This window comes from Sphaerodactylus townsendi, linkage group LG07, assembly GCF_021028975.2.
Source record: "Sphaerodactylus townsendi isolate TG3544 linkage group LG07, MPM_Stown_v2.3, whole genome shotgun sequence".
NCBI classification, from domain to species: domain Eukaryota; kingdom Metazoa; phylum Chordata; class Lepidosauria; order Squamata; family Sphaerodactylidae; genus Sphaerodactylus; species Sphaerodactylus townsendi.
This window is the reverse complement of record NC_059431.1, coordinates 50,255,185-50,273,370: the sequence shown is the minus strand read 5'-3', so window position 1 is coordinate 50,273,370 and position 18,186 is coordinate 50,255,185. Positions and strand designations below refer to the sequence as shown.

The window sequence follows — 18,186 nt, the reverse complement described above, 5'->3', positions numbered from 1 at the left end:
AAATTTCATCTTATCTCTTCCCCAGAACCTAGTTAGAATTATATCAGATTTAGCTTATTAAATACTTGCTTGAAAAGTGTGAGAAGGAGCCACCCAGCAGCGGTCGTGGTAACAGCAGAAGCAGTTAAGGAAAAGAAAACACAGGAACCCAGGCGTTGTTCACTTCAAAGAACAGAAGGGTTTTATTCCTTGTTTCTAAAGTCACAAAACAGTCTGACAGAGTGCAGCGCAGCAACTGTATAACCAAAGCACGCATAGACCAAACTGTTCTGTGCATACATATAGAGACATTCAACCAATCAGGGAGCAGTGATGCAATCACACTAGATGTGCTTAGTCATGGTTGCATCACCCACTGAAACTAGGTGAAAGGTAGAGTATTGCATCAGCCAAGCTGTCAAGTAGATTTTGGTGATCTAACTGTCAAGTCCTAACAAAGTGTTAGGTAATTTGTTTCAAGTTTCTGTGCCTTATCACTGATAAACTGCTTATAATTTCATATTGCTGCAATCAGTTAGGTGAATTTACTAGAGACCTGTACTGATTTTGTTGTATTCTCAGTCAGGATTGCCCAAAAACGATAACAGGTGAATGTGTGTGTTTTAACTGCCTTCAGCTGAACCATTTCTATCCTTAGCAGACATAAGTGATGACAGTCAGTTAAGAAGAAATCTGTCCTTGGTTAGGAATCAGTGCCACCAGCTTACAGTAGAGGCTGGCTATATCTTTTGAATACACAGCAGAGAACAGAAACTAGCTTGGAGGTCAATATTCCTTTGTTAGGAGGTGTTTTGCAACAGTGTCAGTAAATTGGCTGCTTCAGCAGCAGATAATTTTAACTGAGCACGTTTTCATCTGCTAGTAAGTCCAAAAACATGGCCCAAAGTCAGTTATGTCAGGTCAGAGACCAAAAACAAAATAAATGCACTTGATTTAATTATTTAATCTTCCTTGGATTGTGGGTATTTTTATTGCATAGTAAGGAGAAATTTTGATTTACCAAGCAGTACTTCAATTTTATAGTACTCTCCCTAGATGGGAGAGAGTTATGAAAGTTCTCTAAGACCAGAATATTTATTCTTAATAACCTCAGATAGCAATAATGTGTTGTGAAGGAAAACCAGGGCTGGCTCTTTGCTTTGAGGGAGAATAAAATTGGCACTAGGAAACACATGGTCAATTACCATGACATGCATGGCATTGCTATGCTGGGAATCACTGGATTAGATTATTCTTTCTTTCAATTTGTGTTACATTCAGGCCCATGTTAAGGAACAGGTGTGCCCAAGGCTAAGTAGAAACTATTTTCCCCCATTGCTCACCCTTTCTTAAGTTAAAGCATTTCAAGTAAAAATATCTTTCCTGCCCTTCAGCTGCAGATTTATTTCACTGTTATACCAAATTCTGCAGAAGTATGATGCCAAAGAAAAATACACTGAAAATAACTCCTCTTCTTTTAGGCATAGTGCACAGTTCCCATGTTAGCAACTAGCATCACGTTCAGATGGAGCAAGACCCATTTCCTGCTGTAAATGTCCTCCCCACATCCTTCTGCCTATTTTCTCTCCAGCCAGTTTGCAGACTCCTCTTTTTTATACCCCCTTTTTGTCATTAGCGAGCATACCTACTCACACAGAACTAAAAAAGGGTGGACTACTACAAGTCTGGTGGTAGGATGTTTCTTGGCGGGCTCAGGGTAACCTTTTGCCCACTGGGTAAAGCAGCCCCAGTTATAGTTTTGGTCCCTAATTCTTGTGCACAAAAGACACTGAGCACAGGTAATTCAGGGATACATGTACAGGAAGAGCACATGTTCAGGGAGAAAACTGTATGGACTGTAGGATTGCAGAGGAAGTCATCCTTAGTCCAGAATGGAGATGATGGGGCTCACTGAGGTCAAATCTTTAGAGCAGACACTTTTTTCTTATTCTCAAAAAGGCAAGTATGGACTTGCACATGGGAGATTCATACCATGCATCTAGGGCAATCAGTAGATTGGATGGTACCATAGATTATAATGCTACTAAAACTGGAGTTTCTGCTGCATAAGGTCAATATGAACATGAACATTCCCACCCTGGACTAATTCTTGCCTAAATCCTTCAGATTATCATATGAGATGTAAAGTCTCTAGACCTGTCCAACTCAGTGGAACTATGAAAAAACCATTCCTTTCTGGTAACCCTATTTAAGCCCCTTAAGACATCTTAAGACCTCCGGGGGAGGGCGGTATATAAATTAAATTTAACATAACATAACAAAATGATTTATCCCTAGGCCAACAGGTAAACCAGTACTCATTTCTAAAGCAAAAGAAGCTTACATTAAATAGCTAGTGGCCATGAGCTTGAACCATGAATACTTTCCCCACCTTAAGAGCCATGTTGGCCTCATATAGCACATTTGTCCCAATTCTGGTGAGCTACACTTTTTGCACAGTGTCTAGTAAGGTCAAACTATTAAACCAGAAAACCTATAAATGGTTTACAGTGCCATCCTAAATAGAGTTACACTTTTCTAAGCCTTCAATTGAATTCAATTGACTCAGAAGGGCATACCCCTACTTAGAATTGCACTCTGTGGGTATTGAAAATTTTAGTTGCAAAATGTATACATCCTCATGGGCATTTACTATCTTTCACTTAGATCTTATTCAGATTTCCCAGGGCCCATGGGTCTGGGTTGTTTACTGTCTAGGAGCTCAGAGATTATTTTCTCCAGAGGTCACTTCCCAGAAACAATCTGCTTGCTAGGAAATCTTCAAGGAAACAGTTTCTACACTTATTTGCTAATATACATATTATATCTAACAATAATTTAAAGGCACATCTAATAGAAACTTTTGTATATTTATTTGGTTTCCCTTAATTTGTTTGTTTAGAATATAAATCTGACATTTTTATACAAGCAGTGAACCTAGAAATGTACGTAGCTAAGAAACATATTTCAAGAATGTAGAGGGAAGGAATGGGAAGCAAAAGACCCAGCATCTCTTCAGAGCCTATCACTACTGTAGCCTGATTACTGTATAGGTTGGGGAACAAAGATTCTGAAGTAATAGCTGAATGGTTCACAATGTACAACTGTTTGCCCATGACATCTTTTAAGTAGTGCTGCAATAACAAAAGAGCTCTCCCACCAGAAGAGCTGGAAGGCAAATCTGGAAAGAGGATATTCTCCAGATTTGATCAGTTAATGAACACATAGAAAATGGTACCAGAGTAAATGGTGAGGTCCCAATATCATCATGAGCTTGTTTTCACTATTGTGCCTGCTTTTGTAACTTAATCAGAACATTTACACAGACACATTATTAGACTAGCATGGCTCACTCTTACATTTCAAAGTTGGAATTTTCCCATCAACAATTACCCTACCCAAATATCTACCTTAACTTTATTTTTTTCAAAAAAACTTAAATAGAATGGAAAGTGAAAAAGACACTGGGAAGGGTGGGGTATGAGGAACAAGAAGTGCAGCAAGGAGAGAGGGGAATAAGGAGGTGATGTTGGGAGAAAAAGGCTTAGCTAACAAAAGATCAAACTAAAAAAAGTGTCTGGCCTGGCAGCTCGCACATACACCACCTTGGTGCAGATGGCCCAGCTATTATCATTGCCCAAGACCATAGGGCCTCCTCTTGCTTGCAATTAACTAGCTCAATAGTGCTTAACTGTTTCTCCTTATCAGCCTTCCTGAGGGAGTAAACTGCCTGTCCCAAAAACAATGTCTCTTTCTCACTGTCCTATCACATGCTGATATTATGGGAATGCGAGGGTGGGGGAATTATGGGTTGAGTCAAACTGTAACCTACAGGTATATACCAGGGGCCAGAGAGCCAAACCCCAGTTTCGGCTATCTGGCCGTTGGGCTGACACAGTTCTAATAAAGCTCTTGAACCATTCCTGAGACTTGTTATTGACTGGAGTAACAGACCCTTACAAAAAGCTTCAGAGAACCAGGGGTACAGAAGCAAAAACACATGGAAGAGATGCAGGATGAAAAAAAAACATAGAGAAAGACAAAATTAGAAATATGGCAGGCAGAGATTTGATGCTAATATCTTTCACCTCTATGAAAAAAATGCTTTAACAAGGGACTGTGTTCTTGCTCTTTCCTCCTCCTGCAGTCTGTAGAGTTTCCTGTTTCTGCTGAGGATTGATTATGCAGTCATTTCCTAGATAAAAATTCTTCAGTTGATCAGGATTCTGTTTAACACAGAGTCCAAAAATATGCATCTCAGGACAAAATACTAACTACGAGTGAGAGATTTCATCTAGACAGATATTCCTGCCCTAAAAGAGAGCCATTATACCTTATATCAGCAATAAAGCCCATTGTGTGAAAAATATAATGGGCTCTAGAAAACTGTGAGTCATTGCCAATATGCCTTACACATGCTTGCATCAGCACAGCCTACCCCTTCCACTGGTGCACCTGCACAGCTCTTTAAAAAGTGGTCAATATTCCTTGCCTTTTATATAGATAGAAAGTCTTTCTTAAAATTCTTGATTTGGTAAATTGAAAAAAATTAGATACTATCCGGAAAAAAATTAAATACTATCCGGTATTAATAGAATAGAATACTATCAAAAAACAGAAGTAAAAAGACTTTGCAAGAAGACAAAAAAAATGCAAGGAGGCCATGGTATACATGATACATATTAAACCACCATCTTCAGCTATCTATGAAGTTCTCATTTATAGCAATGATTAGCAACTTCCGGGAGGGCTTTGCAGTTCTACCAGAATTATAACAGATGTCCAGTCTACAGAGATCAGTTTCCCTGGAGGAAATGGGGGATTTGCAGGGTGGGGGATTTGCAGGATAAGATCCCATTCTCATCCTAAACTCTACCCCCTGCTAGCACTGCTCACAAATCTCCAGGTATTTTGCAAGATGCAGTTTGCAACCATATTTACATACAGTGCACATTTACTCAGAGGTAAGTACCCCGAGTAGCTAGGTACAGGACTGTACTCTTAGTAGCCTTAGGAATGGATGGGCTGCTCTAGTCTCATACTAAAGAAGTCAGCCATTCCAAGCCCCCAGTAGCTGTTGTCCCTTCTTTTGAAGTTATCCCTTCAGGTTCCCCACAGAGCTGATACAAGAAGTCAGTTCCTTTAAGCTATAAGGTTGTCCACTCCTAACATCCTTAGCTCTAGAGGGATTAGTGTAGGAAACCATGGGAATTGGAGGCTTGTCAGAGGGGTTGGTCCTAGGAAACTGGGAGAAGGATTTTGTGTCTTGAAGAAACTTGGAAACAATCCAGATTTGTGGGGGGAGCAGAATGGCTGTTGGAGGCAGCATGGGTTTGAAGGGCAAATCGGGAGGGAGATAGTCAGCTCCCACAAGGTTTTCACCCCAGAAACACCAGTAGCGGGGAGGATGGACTTATGCCACCTTTTTGGGTAGTGTAATCCTGTTTTCCCCATGGAGGATTTCAAGTGGTTTTGGAGGCTTTTTATTTCTTCTGCCTCCCTGTGCCGCCTGAAAGCCCTCTGGAGGCAGCAGTGGTGCTATTCTTGGTCACCTCCAGGACTGGATTGCGCTGTTAATTTCTCAGCTCCTTCGCTTTCTAGTTTTGCTTTCCAAAGCAATCCTTGGTGTCTATGCAAAACATGGAACAGATTAGCCAACCATTAGCCAACATTAATAGTATTCTTCATCTTCAGTACAAGTATGAGATTATGTGCTTCACAAATGGAGGTTCTCTTTCAAGGCTGCAGATCTGAATGGTCAAAGCCCATTTTGATCTACTGCCACATTCAAGTTCAGCCTTTCTTACAGTGGTTTGACCCATTTTGCTTCCTTGGTGCTAGATTGGGGAGTAAGAGAACCCAAGAGCCAACTCCCAATTCTGCCTCTGCAGTAGAGAAAATGAGAGGTATTTGAAGTCAATTTCTGGTGAGAAAGGTTGTAGTTCTATGCATGTTTCACAAAGAAGAGGGAGGTAGATAACTAAACAGAAAAACAAATGATAAAGAAAAAAACAATTAAAACTATCCTTACTGAGATCTAAGACATTCAGAACTTGATGAAAACTTTTCTTTTCTTTTCCTTTTCCTTTTTATTTTTTTGCTTTTGTACTATTTCTTAATCAGTACAGATAATTTGTCAAAAATGCTGACAATACACAATACAAAATATACCTATAATTAAGATTTGATCCAAATTGGATGACTCCCACCTAGAAATTATTTTATCCTTATCCACATACAGTTACAGCAAAGAAATTAACCACTTTCATGCACCAAGAAAAAATAAATGACAAATTAAATAACAATACAATCTCCATGAATACCCAAGCTCTTAAAAGTTAATGTATTCCCGACATAAATCTATATTCTTCTTTTTCCTTGAGAAAGTTCACCAATGATTCCCAGTCCTCCACAAATGTATAGAGATTACGATATTAAATTGCCACCATTAATTTATCTATGTTTGCATATTCTACCAGTTTGTGCAACCAATCATTTGTTGTAAAAATTTGAGAGGATTTCCATTTCATTGCCAGAAGTATTCTTGCTGTTGTAATGATATAAAGAATTAGTCTTTCCATTTTTTTTATTCATCAATGGGTCTTAAATAGTCAACAGAAATATTTCAGGTTTGTACCTGAAATAATATTGATTTCATTCATATATAAACTTCCATTTCTTAACCATTTCACACCTCCACCACATGAGTACCAATTAACCTATGTATTGTTTATACCTCCAACATACATCTGAAATATTTTTATTCATAATTTTTAATCTGGAAGAGTATAAATTTCAGCAATAGAACATTTTGAACAAAAATTAAAATTAACACTGGAAGTAAACTTCAATTTTTTTGTCCTGATATTCTCCCATACATGTAATTCCCAAATGTTATGACAATTTCATTATATTTTCTACAATTTGTTTTGTTTCTGTGTCTTATGCCAATAAAGAACTGGCTGAAAACTTTCCAATAAACACTGCAATTTATTAAAACTCTCATTTTGGGGGGCCATAAGGAAGGCACATCCCAGTACTTGGACCATTCACTTTGGAAAAAATACCTTTAATAGCATTATTACCATTCTTGAACTGTAGGGGGGAAGGATTGTTTTAATGCCCTTAATGAGATGCAGTGGAATAGTGGAAAGATTCTCTGTACAATAGTGATCCGTATAAGCTATTTAGAGCACAATTCATTAAATCTTTTGCTCAGATAATGTCTGACAGATTAGATGTTTGTCTCTGTGTTTCTGCTTCGAGATGACCTTGGATTTGGTATCAAGGCTGTGTAATATGAACACATCAAGATTGCAGCCAACCACACGCTGCAGAATGAAAGATTTGCTGAAATCAGCCATTTGTAAAAGGCACTGGCAAAGACAACAGAGAAAGTGTTCTCCTGAATAGAAATCTCCACCGTCATTCCCATCATTAAATCATGTCCCTGCACACACCATTTGCTTGTCTTGCTAGCAGTGACTCATCAGAAGTGCTTAGCTGTGAAAGCTCTGAGATCCGGAGATTATTTGTTGCATTATGTCATTCCCTTGAGGTTTTTTCAAAACAAAGGCTGTGTAGCAGACAGCAGAGCAAAAGACAATCTCTAGATCATGGTCCTAAAGCTGACAAATGTCAGACAAAGGAAAGGAGAGCATCTTTCACAATGTTTAGGTCAAGAAAATGGTACAAGGGTGGTGGTTTATAGCTGTTGGGATAAATATCAATAATCATAATTCATATACAGCAAAGTGTGCAGCAGACAGAAGCGAGACACTGGTCCATTCTGAGAACCTTTAAAAAAGACATATTGGGAAGGAATTCTGCACAACTTTTTTCCTGACGTCCTTGGGATGCCTTATTTCAGCTCAAGGCATATTTTTTTTCAAAAATGTTTCAAAGTGCACCTTTTTTTCCCCTTGAAGTACCTGCAAGACGTCCCCTGCCTGGCTGTGCAGAATTCTCTATTTTTCCCGCCCAACCATTTCACTGGTCAGTTTCACCCTCTGCTTGCTCCCAACATTTTGTGTGTTGCTGAAGGGATTCACTCTGCCTCCATCTGGTGAAAGTTGCCCCAGGACGTTTGCTCTGCAGGCTCCCATCCTGGCCACCTTCTTAGCCCAAAAAGTACATAGTTGTACTTCGCTCGTTCTGCCAATTTTGGCAATATATACTTTTTCTTCTATTTTTGCAGAGTTATCTTCGTAGATACTCAGACATGAGAATCTTAGTCACTCAGAGGACTGCTTCACTTCGCAATGAGAAGCATTGGGTAGACCTGCCCTCCATGGACCATCAGTTTTTTCTTACTGCACAGAAAACTAAGACAGTCCACAGAGGGTAAGTCTGCCAAACGCTTCTTAATGGAATGTACAGCAGTCCTCTGAGTGGCTAAGATTCTATTATGCATGTCTGCATAGCTACAAAGATAGCTCTTCCAAATTTTTTTTTTAGGAAAACTATATATTGCCGGAATCAGCAGAATGAGCTGAGTACACCTATGCACTTTTTGGGCTAAAAAGGTGCCCAGGATTGAAGCCTGCTGAGCAAACATCCTGGGGCAACCTTCAGCAAATAGAGGCAGGGAGAATCATTTCAAGCAGCACACAAAATGTTGGGCACAAGCAGAGAGTGAAACTGACCAGAGAAGAAAACAGTTGAGCTGGAAACAGCCTCTTTTTCCCTCTGATGCCTTTACTGTTTGGAACCAAACCAGCAGCTGCCTTTTTTAAAGATGTTCCCCAGACATCTTATTTTGGGTCTGCAGAGTGAAAAGAAGAAGTCTCCTCTTTTTAAGATGTCCCACAGATGTCTTTTTAGTGCAGTGCAGAACAGACTACTGTGAATGAGTTTATATAAAGAGATTTTATTGAATAACTAGATTGGAAGGGTATACATGGATAAACATAATAAATAATTTTTTTACTATCTAAGCTATATCTTGACTAGGGAGTTAGAAGACAAGAAGTGAAAGCGGCTGGGGAACAAAAGGAAATAAACTTTTCCCATTTCTTCCTTCAGGCAGGTTTCTGCATACCTGACTTTAACACCTCTTCACTGATAACCAATCATCAAGCAAGCATTTTACTAATTACGCAAGAGACACTTACATTCTACAAAGGACCCTAACACTTGAGGCCTTATTTGTTATAAGCCAATTTAACCATCTGGTTACAGCAAACAAACAGCAAATTAACTCTTTCATGGCTGAAGGAGTTGGCCTTTTCAAAATCAAACAACAGCCCATCTTGTGTTGCAGTCCCACACAGAACTGGGTCTTCACGAGCTTGATAAAAACACTTTTGAGAAATTTGGGAGCTCCAGTTACGGAAGTCTCAATCGAACCACAGTACAAAGAAGTGGGCAACTAAGCATCCATGAAGCAATTATTCTTTTATAAAGTTCTCAACATGCACAAAGGTGGCAAGCTTGTTTTGGGAGGTACATATGTAGACTAAAAGTCTGCCATTGCAATGACAAAATGGTCCCCTCTGTCTCATAAGCAAATATATAAAATGACCCTGGGGTTATGTGACACAGTAAAGTTGCCTTATGGACGGTTCAGTGGGAATAAACAAGCATTTATTGCCTCTAAATTGTTCTTTGGGTGCGTATTATGTACACTGAAACTGAAGTGCACAGAAGTCAGAGAAAAGAGAATCACTTTCTTCAATGTGCCTCAAATTAATATATAAAAGTGTAATTATACAGACACAAATTTTATAGTGCCTGTATTCGCAATGACACATTATGCCTTTTGCTAAGAAACATATATATAATTTATCCTGTCTTTGAGAATAATTTTCATTTTGGAAGCTTTTGTTCTTACAGGTGCAACAAGAAAGGAATATGAGCCCAAGAGAGGGGGAAATTAAATACTGTGTTTTTGTTTTTAAAAGTTCAGAGGATTACAGTGTGCCACACTACAACACGTTTATTTGTATACCAATGGCACGAAGGCCAATGTGAATAGCAGAGCTTGCCAGGAATGATTGTCAAGACAAGGGACAGTGGCTTAAAACATTGTGTTTTTAGGATGCACTCCTCGTGTTGATGGTGTTACAGTACAAGAATCATCAGCCCAAACCCTGAATAATACCCACTCACATAGAGCTCTTGGAGTCAGTGTTTGATATTTTCACTTCATAAATTAATAATGTGAGTCAGACCTTGATAAGAGTTCACTTTTTAAAGCCAATTACAGTGCAATCCTAAGAACTACACTCAAAATCCATTGAACTCAATTGGTTTAGACTGATGCGGCATGTAATTCCAAACATCCTCACATTATGAGCATAATAAATTCCTGAGAGAAACACACACATGCACACACTTACAACAATGGCACACATGTGGGGTTTACTCTTCTGGGAATACTGAGGCCTATTTAAAGAATACGCATTTCTTTAATTTTGTTTTATCAAACACTATCAGCATTTCTCCCAATGTTCTCCCAATGTTATTCCACCGTATCCAGCAGATTGCTAAACCTTTCTCAAACATCTAGGCTGCAAATTCCTGCATACTTCTATAGTGCACAGCAGTCTGAAATAGGTCACAGTTTGTGCCTAGGGCAGTCAGTGATCTTCTAAAGCAGCATTATCTTTTACGTAGGCAGCATTACATGCTAGTATAAACAAAAATACTCCAACTGGCTTCTGCAATGTACAATTATGCTTTTTATAGGCACAACCAAATGCAGAGTACAGCATCACATAAGCCACCCGCTTTTGACAAATTAAAAATGCTGCATGGAAATTTTTAATTGTAACATACTTAACATTTCAAGTAGTCAGAGGATTAGGGAAAGCGGAGGGTTCATTCGGATTAGCAAGTTTTTACAGATGAGAAAGTTGTTCCCAAACAGGTTGTGTAAATCTGACATTGCTCTATTTGCCCACTCATAAAATCTGGAGTTTTACAACTATGCCCAAACCTGCCAATGAAACAGACCAGTGTAATAATAATTTATCCAATTTTTACCATGGGTTGGATCCAGCCACCTTTTCTACTTTATCTCATCTAATTTCCCTCCTTACTACAATTCCTGTGCTACATGGCCTTTGTCCCTGTAAGTTATGTGATCTTGCTCCACAATGGGTTCTCTGTTAATGGTACTGGGCTTCATTACCCAAGTATCCTGTGAAGATGCTGGTATAGCATAACATGAGATACTATCTTGAGGACTTGCCAGGGGAACTTTAATTAACACTTGGAGGAAATAAACAAAAAATAAGTGCTGACTCACTGTGAGGTGAAAAGGGAGTTGTGAAATCTCTCAGTCTGAAAGGTTGTTTTGTGAGTAGACACAAAAACACAAAACATTAAGGAGGATCACTGCATAGGAACAATTAATAGCCATTCCCACATATTTAAAGCAATCCTGAAAGTATAATGCAGATGAATTAAATAACAAAAGCAGAGCACTCTCATGTACTCAATGTCAATTAGTCTATTAATAATGCCCCCTGAGGCTAACACCCAGTGAGGATTCTCATACCATAAGAACAGAAAACTCACAAAGTGCTTAAAGGTAGAGTTTTAAAACCAATAGACTGCTTAAATTTATTTCATTACCTCATAGTTGCACCTGGGCATCCAGAGGCTGTTCACATTAAAGACTTGGCAGCATGTGTTATAAGACCCTTTTCTTCTCTTTCAGGCTCTCTTGCCTCAGAACTCTTCTTTCTGAGTCTTCCGCCTTACAGCCTACATTCTGCTTCATGTTTTCTTCCTCCATTCCAACCTAGAAGTGCCAAGGCCCTTCTTTCCCCATATGTATAAATAGATCCGAAAGCTCAGGAGTGAGCACTAGTGAAGGTGCCTAAATGTGTACCCTCTGATTTCCTTGGTAACAGTTCAAGGTTGCCAAACTCTAGGTAGTAAAACAGGAAAAATAAAGCTAGGGCACAGAAGAGTTTTGTTATTCCTTTGCACATTCTGAGACGTTTCACCCTGGATTTTCTATAGTCTTTGTTTGATTTTTTTAAAGGTAATAGTACCTAGTTGTTGTTGTTGTTGTTATTATTATTTAAATTTAATAAACCGCCCTACCCCCCAAAGGGCTCAGAGCGGTGTACAATAAAACCAACACAACAATACAACATAAGATGACAATAAAATCAAAAATATATTAAAATTCATTAAAACAGTAGCAACCTCATAACTCACAAAATCTCACATTTCAAAAAATGGCGTCCAAACCTCAACTCCCTACTCCAAACCCCCTTGGGAGGTTTGTTAAGCAGAGAATGTATGTTTGTTTGTACTGTTCTCACAACAAGCTAAACAGTACCTGCGCTACTTAGCAACCAAGTGTAGCTATGAACTCATAGTTCAAACAATTCTGGAATAAGGCAAAAAGACGTTTAATTAGCAGGCCACAATGAACATTTTCAGGTATCATGAAAGGAAATAACCATGATATATCTTGTTATATTTAAGCATACCACTACTTTCTCATTCCAAATTAACAATGGACACAACCCATTAGGAACTTTTTTCTGCATGTCCTAAAATAATAAGTAGAAGCTCTCATTTCTCTCTGTGTAGCTTTTATATAGGAGACTCTCCTCTCTCTAGGGAAGGAGATTCAGCCTCATTATCTGATAAGATCTCACCAGACTGGAAGGAAAAGTTTTTGCTAAGCATGACCTATATTTTAAGGATTGTGTGTGTGTACATGATTGAATTAGAGTAATTAATAAGCCTCATCAAGCAACATCAATATGAAGCTAAATTCACATTTCACTGCTTAGTGAAAGGGAAAAGTATGTGCATAGGTTCTCTCTGCTGGAATCTTTCTAGGACAGGGGTAGGGAACCTGCGGCTCTCCAGATGTTCAGGAACTACAATTCCCATCAGCCCCTACCAGCATGGCCAATTGGCCATGCTGACAAAGAAGCTGATGGGGTGTTGATTCTGAACATCTGGAGAAAGCCTGGGATTCCACCCTATTCAGAAAGGACATCTATTAATTTATTTGCATTGTTTATTGCCCATCTCTCTTGCTGAGACTGAAGGTGGATCACATAGTGTAAGTCAGTGCAGACAACAGGATGGGACATCCAAAAAGCACTGTAATGGGATGACATTTAGGGTTGCCAAATCTAGATTAGGACATTCCTGGAGACTTGTAAATAGAACCTGAGAAATATCTGGAGACTTGCAGATAGAGCCTGAGAAAAGTGTGGTTTGGGGAAGAGAGATGGGGTATAAACTGCAGCCATTTTCTCCAGGGGAGCTAATGTGTGCAGTCAGGAGGCAAGGTATACTTCTGGGAAATCAACCCTATGCAGAAATTAAAATCAAGTGTGGAAAAAACCTGAAAATTGAAAAATAGCATAAGTATTACTACAACATATTAAGAATGCAGAAATTGCACAGTAGCATATAGAGCAACAGACAGTATATACAATTAGTCAGAACTGTCCACAGTCTTTTCCCCCTTGCTAAGCTTTCTTCCTGAATCAATATCATTTTAATAAAACCCTATTACCTTTGCAAAAATGCCCTGATGAATAATTCCGTTTTGCACAGTTTGCAAAATGCCAGGTGGATGGGAACCTTCCTGATTTCATCAGACAGGGCATTCCATCAGGTGGGGGTCACAACATAGAATGAACATACATAACTAGTTGCTGATCTTACCAATTTTCAGGATTGCAAACTGTTCAAGAACCAATATTTTTCTGTACCTTTATGATGCATATTTATAATATACGGCTTGGAATTAGTTCCAACAGGTTGGAAACAATTCACATCAATATGTTTCATTCTAATGCTCACCTTTCTCTTAGGTGATGGAATGAGTTTTCTCTTGTCTGGCTTACCAGTGACTGCAGTCACTTACAATCTTTACTGTGAGTTCCTCTTATGGTTTATAATAAACCAGCTATATTTATGCTTTCTGGTCTCTTTCTATCACATGGAATGTAATGGATGTTAAGAGAGAGAGAAACACTATTGATGCAGTGCTAATTTTGACATGGAAGAGCCAGAATATATTATCTTTGTCCTCAGCTATGATGTGAGCTGCATGATCATGAACAAGCCTGTAAGGACTGTGAAGCAAATTATATACTAAAATGTGTATAAAACCTAATTACACTATTGTAATACAGAATTTCTTCTTTGCTTTTTTGTTTGCTTTCTTGATTAGTTTTAAATGTGATTTTCAAATTCATACAAAATATATTCACACTTGTTTATATAGCCCTGATCAAAAAATGTGCAAGCACAGCAGATTGCTGTCTGGACCTATGTGTAACTGAGCCAGGTCATATTTCAGGGCCAAACTAGACACAACATAAGGAGATCCATGAATAGATCTCCTGTAATTTGAGTAAGTGACAGCTGCATAGCACATGTATTATTTCCTCCTTGGAGCAAATAGAAGCTCCAGTGTGTGTGGTGTGTGAGCTGAAGTTAGGAAAATTATGGGGAGAGGAAAGGGAAATAACCTCTGAGCATATGTAGCAGTTACAGTGTCAGTCTTGGATGGGAGAGAAACAAGTTTAAATTTGTACTGTGGCATGAACGAATGGCTCAACTAGATGATATATGTGACAGAAGACCCTGATTGCTATTAAACATAACACTGAGGAATTAACTTCCCAGTGCTTGACTCAGAAACACAGTGTGGGGAGAAGAGGGCTTCAGCCTTCCCTCCTGTGTTGTTTTCCCAAGTTGCAATAGATGCAGGGGGCTGTTTGTCCTGTTTGTGGGGTCCATATGCTGCAGTTAGAACAGCTTCTCCGGTGGCTGCTTCAGCCAGTGTGGGGGACAAAGGCTGAGACCTCCCTCCCTTCACACATGAGTTTATCCATCCCCACAGCGCTTGGGAATGCCAGTTCCCCTGAGGTTACATGTGGCATGAGTCAGGTCATAGCACATGTATTGTATAGCTGAGCCCTTACTTAAGCCAAGATCTAGACACCACATCAACAAGGCACCTTTTGTCAGTTACTGTTTGAATGAGAATATACAGAATTGAACCAACGAAAACATGTGGTTAATTTCTGAATTTGGCATTTTTATATTGCTGAGAAAACTCAGCAATGAAGGAATAAGAGGGGAAGTCCTCCTATGGATTAAAAACTGGTTAAGAAACAGGCAGCAAAGGGTGGGTGTAAATGGGAAGTTCTCACAATGGAGAGATGTAGGGAGTGGTGTCCCCCAAGGATCCGTTTTGGGACCAGTGCTCTTTAACCTATTCATAAATGACCTGGAAGTAGGGGTGGGTAGCGTGGTGGCCAAGTTTGCAGATGATACCAAATTATGTAGGGATTGGTAGAGAACCACAAAAGGATTTCGGAAGAGCTCCAAGCCAGGACCTTGATAAAATTAGGTGAGTAGGGCTAGAAATGGCGGAAATGCAGTTCAATGTAGCAAAATGTAAAGTGATGCACATAGGGGCAAAAAATCCAAACTTCACATACAAGCTACAAAGGGGTCAGTGCTATCAGTCACAAAGACCAGAAGAAAGCGGGATTTAGGCGTCTTAGTTGATAGTTCCATGGGAATGTCAACTCAATGCATGGCAGCTGTGAAAAGGCAAACTCTATGCTGGGGATGATTAGGAAAGGAATTGATAATAAAACTGCAAAGATTGTCATGCCCTTATATAAAGCCAAGTGAAGATGCTGACCGCGCGGAGTACTGTGTCCAGTTCTGAGTCAGCCGCATCCTCAAAGGGATATTGAGGAGATAGAAAAAGAAGTGCAGAAAAAAAAGGGCAACAAGGATGATTGAGGGACTGGAGCACCTTCCTATGAGGAAGAGGCTGCAGCGTTTGGGACCTCTTTAGTTTGGAGAGGAAGGCGGCTGAGGGGATATGATTGAAGTCTATAAAATTATGCATGGGGTAGAAAATGTTGACAGAGAGACATTTTCTCTCTTTCTCACAATGCACTAGAACCAGGGGCATTCATTGAAGAAATGCTAGGGGGGGAAGAATTAATGGACTAATAAAAAAGGAAACACTTCTTCCGCACGCGAACGTGTGATTGGTGACTTTGGAGAATATGCTTCCACACGCCGCGAGGTGGTGATGGCCACTAACCTGGGATAGATTTAGTAAAGGGGCTTGGACAATGATTTATGGAGGAGAAGTCGATTTATGGCTACCAATCTTGGATCCTCTTGATCTCGTTGAGATTGCAAATGCCTTTAATGCACGAAAGCAGGTGATCAGGAAGAGCCACAGCCGCAGAAGGCCATTGCTTTCACATCCTGCATGTGAGCTCCCAAAGGCACCTGGTGGGCCACTGCGAGTAGCAGAGAGCTGGACTAGATGGACTCTGGTCTGATCCAGCTGGCTTGTTCTTATGTACTTATGTTCTTATGATTACTTTGATGCATGCAAAGAAGGGAATAACACATCTTTGTCAGGATACCAAATTTCATCGCAGCAAAACAGAATTGTAGAAATGTTTTAAAACCCTGCCTGATTGGCTAGATTATATTCCTATGTTCTAGCCTACAATTAATGAATTCCAGTGAGCTTTTAATCAAATTCAGGTGAGTTTCCTTTACCCACTTTCTCCACACCATAGACAATTTTATAAACTTCCAACATTTCTCCCCTTAGCCATTTTTTTTTTCTAAACTAGAAATCTACAAATATTTCAACTGTTGTTTATGGGAAAGGTGTGCCATGTTCAGCAGCAGAATTGGAATGGTTTGTCCTGGTCAACTCAGAGAATTGCAGAAAAAGAAGAGACGGCCATTACGTTCTTGTTGGTTTGTGAGTTTCCACAAGCATCAAGGTGGCTGCTATTAAAAATGTTTGAAGTGCTAGCCTGGATGGAATTTTGTCTGATGCAGCTAGCCTGCTTTTATGAAGATATGAAGGTAAGGAAGTATGCAATAAGGGGACACCTCTGCCAAATCTTCCTACCTGCACACTCTGGGGAGGAGGGGTTAAAGAGCCTTTTGTGTCTCATCACACTTGGCAACATATCAGTGGTGGAGCCAATACTGCTGTTGCTTCAACTCTTGCTCAATTCAAAATTTATTCCTGGGTAAAAATTAGCTGCTTTAGGAGGGTTTAAACCAGTGGTTCTCAACCTGGAGGTCAGGACCCCTTTGGGGGTCGAATGACCCTTTCACAGGGGTCGCCTAAGACTCTCTGCATCAGTGTTCTCCATCTGTAACATGGATAAATGTTAGGGTTGAGGGTCACCACGACATGAGGAACTGTATTAAAGGGTCGCGGCATTAGGAAGGTTGAGAACCACTGGTTTAAACTCTTCTAAAATCTAGAGTTTTTTTAAACTCTAAAAGGTAAAATTATTCCAGGGGAGGCTTGTGGAACCTCCATGGAAATTCGTATTTCGATTCACTACCCCTTATAATCACAGAACACTTGTCGTTCTGCCAATATTTTTGTAACTAAAGGACAGATGTAATAGGATGCAGGTGTTTTGATTCACCATTCCGAAACAGAAAGTAATTCTGGCCATCACAAAACCCACTCAGGCATTTTTAGTTTCAGGCTGTTAGTTTAAGTCACAGCATATGCAAGCATTCTTGATTATCCCTCCTTATAGTTAATTCCATTTTTCTCATTGTTGCTCCAACCTCTTTTCCAAATAATTTCTGAAGCCCAGATTTCAGCTGCTTTCTCTTGTCAGAGGCCCACAGAAAAAGAGCACAGCCACAGCTGTAGACTTTCTTCTGCTTTAATGAGCCTAACAACCTCTTAATTTTGACAAAGCAAAGAAAGCATCGGCAACAATGTACTTTTGCCAGTATTATTTCAAACAATGCAGAGATTCTGGTTCTTTTTACTGAATTAAATTTTCTGTCATTGAGACAGAGACCAGTGAGTCGGAGGAGGGAGGAAGGGGAAATCTAATATGAACATCTTCTGAAATCTTGCCATCTTGAACTTCATATCAGCAGCTCTTAAAAAGCTTGCTCTCAAATCCAAATTAACTTTCAAGCCTTCCTGAAATATTTAATGTCTCTGCAGCTGACAGTAGGCAAAAAGAGATGCTGATTTAATCCTCAGCTGCCTACTATGAATAAGTTCATCACACTTACATGAAATGCAAATTAAGGTGGTTAAGATATTAAGTATGTAAATCTGCCACAGTGTCACAATCATAATTATTTTTACTGTATTTTCTTAGCGCCCTTTGCTGCAAAATGTGGAATTGTGACGGAAGACTTGTGTTCATTTCATTCATCCCCTAAAAA

At 39.5% G+C, this 18,186-nt stretch overlaps 1 long non-coding RNA gene across 1 annotated transcript in view; it reads right to left on the bottom strand.

Moving 5' to 3' along the window:
• The window catches only part of LOC125436539, an 88,698-nt gene extending 76,955 nt beyond the window's left edge, over positions 1-11,743 (bottom strand). The window contains exon 1 of the long non-coding RNA XR_007245070.1: positions 11,560-11,743. This is a non-coding gene — a long non-coding RNA (uncharacterized LOC125436539). The remainder of the gene's footprint in view (positions 1-11,559) is intronic.
• Positions 11,744-18,186: the final 6,443 nt, after the last annotated feature.